Source organism: Emys orbicularis, chromosome 17, assembly GCF_028017835.1.
Source record: "Emys orbicularis isolate rEmyOrb1 chromosome 17, rEmyOrb1.hap1, whole genome shotgun sequence".
NCBI classification, from domain to species: Eukaryota; Metazoa; Chordata; order Testudines; family Emydidae; genus Emys; species Emys orbicularis.
In genome coordinates this window covers 8,714,205-8,721,472 of record NC_088699.1, presented here as the reverse complement: position 1 = coordinate 8,721,472, position 7,268 = coordinate 8,714,205, and positions in this window count along the sequence as shown.

Genomic DNA, 7,268 nt, shown 5'->3' with positions numbered 1-7,268 from the left:
GCCTGTTTGTGCTCCGCCCTGACCCAGGGCCAGAGCTAATAGACTACTTGTGTGCTCAGCCCCTCCTGCAAAGGGCCTGAGCTTATTGACTGCTTGTGCTCAGCCCCTGCTCCAGAGGGCCTGAGCTAAATTGACTGTTTGTGCTCCGCCCTGACCCAGGGCCAGAGCTAATAGACTACTTGTGTGCCCAGCCCCTGCTACAGAGGGCCTGAGCTAATCAACTGTTTGTGCTCAGCCCCTGCATCCAAGGGCCTGAGCTTCTTGACTGTTGCACTCAGCCCCTGCTGCAAAGGGCCTGAGCTTATTGACTGCTTGTGCTCAGCCCCTGCTACAGAGGGCCGGAGCTAATCAACTGCTTGTGCTCAGCCCCTGCTACAAAGGGCCTGAGCTTATTAACTGTTTGTGCTCAGCCCCTGCTACAGAAGGCCTGAGCTAATTAGCTGTTGTGCTCAGCCCCTGCCTCCAAGGGCCTGAGCTTAGTAACTGTTTGCGCTCAGCCCCTGCATCCAAGGGCCTGAGCTAAGTGACTGTTTGCCTGCCCAGCCCCTGCTCCAGAGGGCCTGGGACCCCAAACTACTTGCTCGCCCAGCCCTGCGCCAGAGGGCCTGGGTCCTTTGACTGTGGTTTACTCAGCCCCCTGGACCAGAGGGCCTGAGACCTGAGCTAACTGACTGTTTAATTTGTGCAGTAGGGAGTCGGTGTGGCTCCCCTCTTGTCCTGGAGGGTCGAGCCCCGGCGCAAACCCTTTTACACTAACGTCTCACAGAAGGCTATTATGTCAACGCTTTTACCTTTATTAACCAAACTTGTAATCTCATCAAAAAAAGAGATCATTAATTTGACAAGATCTCTTTTTAAATTTATTAATCAAGTCCCATATCAGCTGCTTCATTATCTTACCCAGGATTGGCAGGCCTATAATTACCTGGATCATCCCATTTACAATTTTTAAAAATTGGCACAACATTAGCTCTTTTCCAATCTTCTGGAACAGTGTTCCAAGCCTTTTATTGAAAATCAACATTAACAGTCCAACCAGAACCTGTCCAACTTTAGTAGCGTCTGTTAAACATCCTCCAGAAATACCAGAAGAATACAGGAACAAGTAATGTGGATCCAATCCAAAGCCCACTGTAGTCTCTCCACTGACTTCAATGGAATTTGAACTAGGCCATAAGCAAGGAAAATGAAAGCAAATCAGTATCAAGTGCTCCAACGGCTGGTAACATTTAAAGTACTACCCCACAACCACATACACACACACACACACACACACACACAGACACACACAAAAATAGTTCTTCACCTTTAGTTTCCTTCAACTGTTTGGCTAGGGTTACCATATTTAAAAAATAAAAAAAGAGGACACTCCACGGGGCCCTGGCCCCGCCCCTTTCCCACACCCGGCCCGCCCCAACTCCGCCCCTTCCCCAAAGTCCCCACCCTAACTCCGCCCTCTCCCCTGAGCGCCCCGCATTCCCCCTCCTCCCTCCCAGCCACGCGAAAAGGGCTGCCCGAGCGCTACCGGCTTCACGGTTTGCCAGGCAGCCCCCAGACCCTGCGCCCCCGGCCAGCGCTTCCCCAGCGCAGCTGGAGCCCGGGAGGGGAAGCGCCCAGCTGGGGGCACAGGGTCTGGAGGCTGCCTGGCAAACCGTGAAGCCGGTAGCGCTCGGGCTTCGGGCAGCCCCCATGCCTCCGGACCCTGCGCCTCCAGAGCCCGGGAGGGGAAGTGCCCGGCCAGGGGCGCAGGGTCCAGAGGCATGGGGGCTGCCCAAAGCCGGTAGCGCTCGGGCAGCTCGGCGCTTACAGAGCCCAGGAGTCAGGGAGCACAGCAGCCCCCGGCGCCCGCTCTAAGGTAAGCCAGGGAGTATTTTTCCCGGACATGTTTGGCTTTTTGGAAATTCCCCCTGGACGGGGGTTTGATTACCAAAAAGCCGGACATGTCCGGGAAAAACCGGACGCATGGTAACCCTATGTTTGGCTGACAGAGATGAGTAAAAGAAGCAAAGAATAATCCCTAAAGGATACCTTTTACATTGCAGCAGTCACTTGTAATGCTTCCTTCTGCAGTAGACTCATTAGGCCTGGTCCCTACGAGAGAGTTTTCATCCTGTATGCAATGAGAGAGAGTCATCATGGTTAATACACTATTGAGCAGCCAACTCACTGCAACTTGGATTCCACCTGAGCTGACTCATTAAGCTGTGTTTCTTGCCAATGCCAGTAAGGAGGAGAGATGAGGGCCTTTAAACGCTACCGGTGGGGCTGAGTTACGATAATATCACAGTGAGATGCAGGGTAATGAGACAGTTTATTCTCCATTATTAGAAAGCGTATGGCCGTATTGTACAGTAAAAGCCTGAAGTACTGTAGTATCACTAGTGTAAACGGCAGGGCTTGGACCTATTACTTCAGATTTCTGTAGAACTTCTTTCAGGACAGCAATGTTGCTCAGTGTACTAGACTAGGGCTCAGGAGACCCAGGTTCTGTTCCTGGACCTGCAGTTAGTCTGTTAGGTGACTTGGCCAAGTCACTTAACCTCTCTGTGCCTCACATCTCTAAAATCGCCATGATAATAGGTGCATTAAGATTTATAGCTCCCATGCCCTGTATTAGAATTAGACCTTGTTATGAAGGCTCAGAAGTCCTCCTGATCCTCCAGGACTTGGCCCAGAAAGCACAGCTGTCTGGATGGAAGCTGAGGGCCATATTCATCCTTCGACACTATCACTACTGTTGGCTCCACTGAGAGGAGAAATGAGACTCTCAAAAATGAAAACTCAATGGAAACTTTCATGGAAAATGGTTCTGGTCTGAAATCTGCCAAATGAGAAGTACTTGGAAAATCTCAAAATGTCTCATGAAAACATTTTTTGACCTGCTCAGCTCCAGGGCTCCAATATCAAGTCCCTGCTGCCTTCCACTTTGTCATCACTTACACTCTGCTAGGGGTAGCAAAGGCCACGCTACTGTCTTCTCCTTCACATCCCTCCAGCACAGATCCACTTCTGCTTTGACATCTGCAAGAAACTAGCCAGCCAGTGGATGGTTAATTTGAACAAAGGGGGCGATTAGTTGGGTTTATGGATTATGCTTAGTTACAACCCTCAAAACGTTCAGGTGATGATTTCAAACCATCCAGCTGTGCATTAGCTACCAATGTAGCTGCAGCTTCTTACAGTCTCACACACATAGACACGCATTCCCGTCTATTGTTTGTTCTATCCCTTTTATTGAGCCTGGTCTTAAATTAGATTGTCCCTGAAGTGCAGAGATTACCATGTCTGCCTATGAATTAGTTCAGCACCTTAACTGGGGCCTGTGGGAGCTATGGCACCACAAGTGTCAACAAATAATTATGTACTTAGCACTGGTGCATATGATACGCAAGGTGCAATTCCTGATACAGAGCTATACAAACACTCTGCCAAACTCTGGACTCAGTTTTTGGTCTCCCTGAAGGAAGTGGCAACATTCCCATGGTGTGTGGTGGGGCTGGGATTGGGCCCAGGTTCACCAGTGCAATCCTGGTGTTTCACTAGGGTAAAAGAGAATGACATTTGGGCCAGAGCTGCTATTTTACAATGGCCTCATGTAGAGCCTGTGTACCAGAGGAAATCTGGTCTTATACTTAGATTGGAAGCTCTTGGAGGCAGGGACTGTCTGTGTTTGCACAGTGCCTAGCACAATGGGGTCCAGGTCCAGGACTGGGGCTCCTAGGAGACAAATACTCACCATCATAGGTGATTTTCAGTGGCTGGATCGGGGGAAAGGGCTGAGGTTGGTACAGAACTAGATTTTTAAGGAGAACCAGTGAGTGAGTCTGTAGGATTGTCCCTCCCGTGGACTCACTAATCCAGTGATTCCTCCTGTCTGTTCCCCCCCCACCCTCCAGCCCCCACAACCTCCTGTCACTCTGGCTTTCAAGAGCATTCTGAGCCGGCCCATTGATTTATTGGATGCCAACAGAACCCCAGCTCGCCTGCATGGAGGAGGCAATTACAAGTGAATGTACTTCTGGGATGAGACAGACTCCCTCGTCCTGGCAGCAGTTCAAAGCTTTCTTGAGCTCTTCCAAGTATAACAGCCAAGGCAGGGCCCTGCCAGCCCGTAAGCCGCTGGTGAGCTTAGTGTCCAGTGGTGCCACCTTGCTCATGAAAAGGACAGGCAGGAGCTTTGCTGAAAAAGTTTGGTGAACGGAGATAATCCTGAATCTCGCTGGCTCTGCCTCTGCCTTGCTGTGTGCCTCAGTTTCCCCCATTGGTAAACTAGAGGTAATAGTACTCACTGTGTTATGTCCAGCTCAGGGGTGGCTTCACATATGCTTCTCTGGCCACTCGAGGCATCATGCTCAGCTCTCATGGAGGGAAATGTCTGGTCCATAAAGACTTGCCCGAACAATAAAAGAGCAGCGCTGGGGGAGTTCTGAAGCCTCATTGGTCAGAAGGATGGTGGCTGTGATGTGAGGCCTTGTATGGGGTGGGAAGGACAAGGCTGAGTTCTTGAGGCTCTGACAGAGCCTCCGAGGACCCCTCCTACCACAGGCCCTTCCCCCAAAAGCCATTCTTATAATTAATAATCCAGAATATTATTCAGGGTCAAAGTGCTGTAAAAACTATTCCCTAGCTAATCCCCCCAGCACCCCCGATGCGGTAGGTCACTATCCTCTCTGTTTTACAGACAGGGAAACTGAGGCAGGGAGGAAGTCATTGGGTGAGACCACACCAGTCAGTGGCAGAGCTGGGATTAGGATTTGGGGTTTCTTGACTCCTCACCCATGAGCATTCTTCTGGGCCAACCCATCTCTATTTAAAGGGGGGCAGTGATGAAGATCTAGTAAAGGAGGGTCAGTTTAGCAACATGCAGTTATGAAGCTCCCTTTTTTCCCCCCAAAGGGTTGCCAGGGACAAGGTTCAGTGAGTGGGTCCGTACGGCTGGCCATAGCCTAAGCGCTAAGGCGCTATGAGGAACTCGAATAGGGAACTAGAAAATGAATGCCGAAGTCCTTCTGGCTAGGTGTCTAACAGGGCATTTCTAAGCACCACCTTTTTTCTCTCCTAAGAACGGCCATACCGGGTCAGACCAAAGCAAGACCGGGACCCAATTCAGGATGGTCTGTGGTCAAGGCACTGGATTGGGAGTTAGGAGATCTGGTTCAGCTCCTGGCTCTGCCCCAGACTCCCCCTGTGACTTTGAACCTCTCAGTCTTATCCCATTTCACAGCTAGGGAACTATTTCCCTACCTCCCAAGTGGCTGGAGAGGATAAATGTATTCATGCTTGTGAGCTGCTTGGCTCCAAAGCTGAGGAGGGCCAGAAAGGTACCAAGGTAGTTTCATGGCTGGCACAAGTCTGTTGACTTCTGTGCCTGCTTGCACCCTTCTGAATTTGGCCAATAGCCAAACCGAACACTGCTTGCCATCAGAAGGTGAAGAAAGCAATAGGCAGATGATTAGGACAACAGACTGGGGTCAGGCCCTTTTTCTTCTGGGTTAAAGCACAGTAAGAAAGTCCAGTCATTTAAAAGAAAAGTGGGAAATCCCATTTTGAGGCACATTTTCTAACAATGACAGAGCCCCTTATACAAAGGCTTCTAATAAGTGAAGCCTTGTTAAACGATACCATGACTCCAGTGACATTCTACAGTAGGTTATGTTAACCTCACCATTGTATGAACCCTCCAGTCTGGGGCTTAGAAGTGAGCCATAAAAGTCTGCCTGGGGCTAAAAGCTGATGTAGAAAGTCTCAGGCGAGGAGCAGTTAAAAGTTTTATTTTTATGTTTAAGAAAGCCATTCCAGGCTGCTGTAACCCCGCTAGAATCAAGTTACGCCAGGGATGGCTTGAGCCCAACCTCAGTAATAAAAGCGTCAAGACAAAAATTAGGGCAGGGTGCTCCAATGGGATGTTAGAGACTGCAACATCGCAGCTCTAGGGTCTATTCGCAGCTCTGCCAGTGGCCAGCTGTGTGACTTTGGGCCACCATTTCCTCTCCTACCCTTTATCGGGTTAGACAATGAGATCATCAGGGCAGGGACTGTCTCTCACACGTGTTTGTACAGCACCTCACACCCTGGGGCTCTGAGTTGCCACTGTAATAAAGCTGGATATTTTTAAAGGTGGGTTTTTAAAACCCACTTTTAATTAATTATAAGTAAGGCTGCAATTTGGTCACGGAAGTCACGGATTCTGTGACTTCCAAAGACCTCCATGACTTCAGCCAGCGCCGGCCGGGAGCTGCAGGGTCCTCTGCCACCTGTGGAGGCAGGGAGTTGCGGGGTTCCCCTGCCACCCCAGGCGGCAGGGGGGACCCCGGCAGCTTCCTGCCTCTGTGGGTGGCAGGGGGGACCCCCGGAGCTCCTGGCCACCCCAGGCGGCACGGGTACCCCCACAGCTCTCTGCCTCCGCGGGCGGCAGGGGGAACCCTCTGAGCTCCCAGCAGCCGCAGGAGGCTGGGGGCACCCCCGCAGCTTGGAACCGCCAGTGGAGGGGGACCCCGGAGCTCTGAGCCCCCACAGGTGGTGGGGGGCCCTGGAGCTCCCAGCCCGCCCGCAGCTGCCCAGGTGCCTCATTTTGTCATGGATATTTTTAGTAAAAGTCAGGGAGAGGTCACGGGCGTCCATGAATTTTTCATTATTGCCCGTGACCTGTCCCTGACTTTTACTAAAAATATCCGTGACAAAATCTTTATTATAAGGGGCTGACTCAGGGGTCCACCTGCATGGAGCTCGTGACAGGATCAGGGCCTCGGACACTGTTGGAGACTCATTTTCCTCTCCTCCTCCTGTGTAACATGCTTCCCGCCTGGGTGCCTTTCTCCATCCCATTGTGGTGGGGCTGGGTAGAGATAATTTGCGAAATTCTTTGGGACGCATCTATCTAAGCTATTGACCAATTGCTTTACCTGCTTGTACTTGTGTTTTTAAAAAAATAATAAAACCAAAGAGCGGGCTTTGGATTTAAAAAAATAAAGCTGTCCCAGCAACAGGCAGGATTCAGGGCCCGATCATAGCCCCTTGCCTATAGTCGCTCAGTGGGGCTAGAAAAGAACACCTAGGCTCTGACCCTGCAAAGATAACAAAGTCCCTGGGACTACTGGTGGGCCATAAAGTTATGCACGTTCATAAATCTTTGCAGAACTGGGACCTAAATGTTTAGGGGCTACAGCAGTGGTGAGAGTTTCCATCTGGAGGGGGCTGAGGCCAACTCCCAATGGGAAGGAACGTTGCTTTGTGACATGGCTTCTTTAAATGGGGCTGGCTTAGAAAGA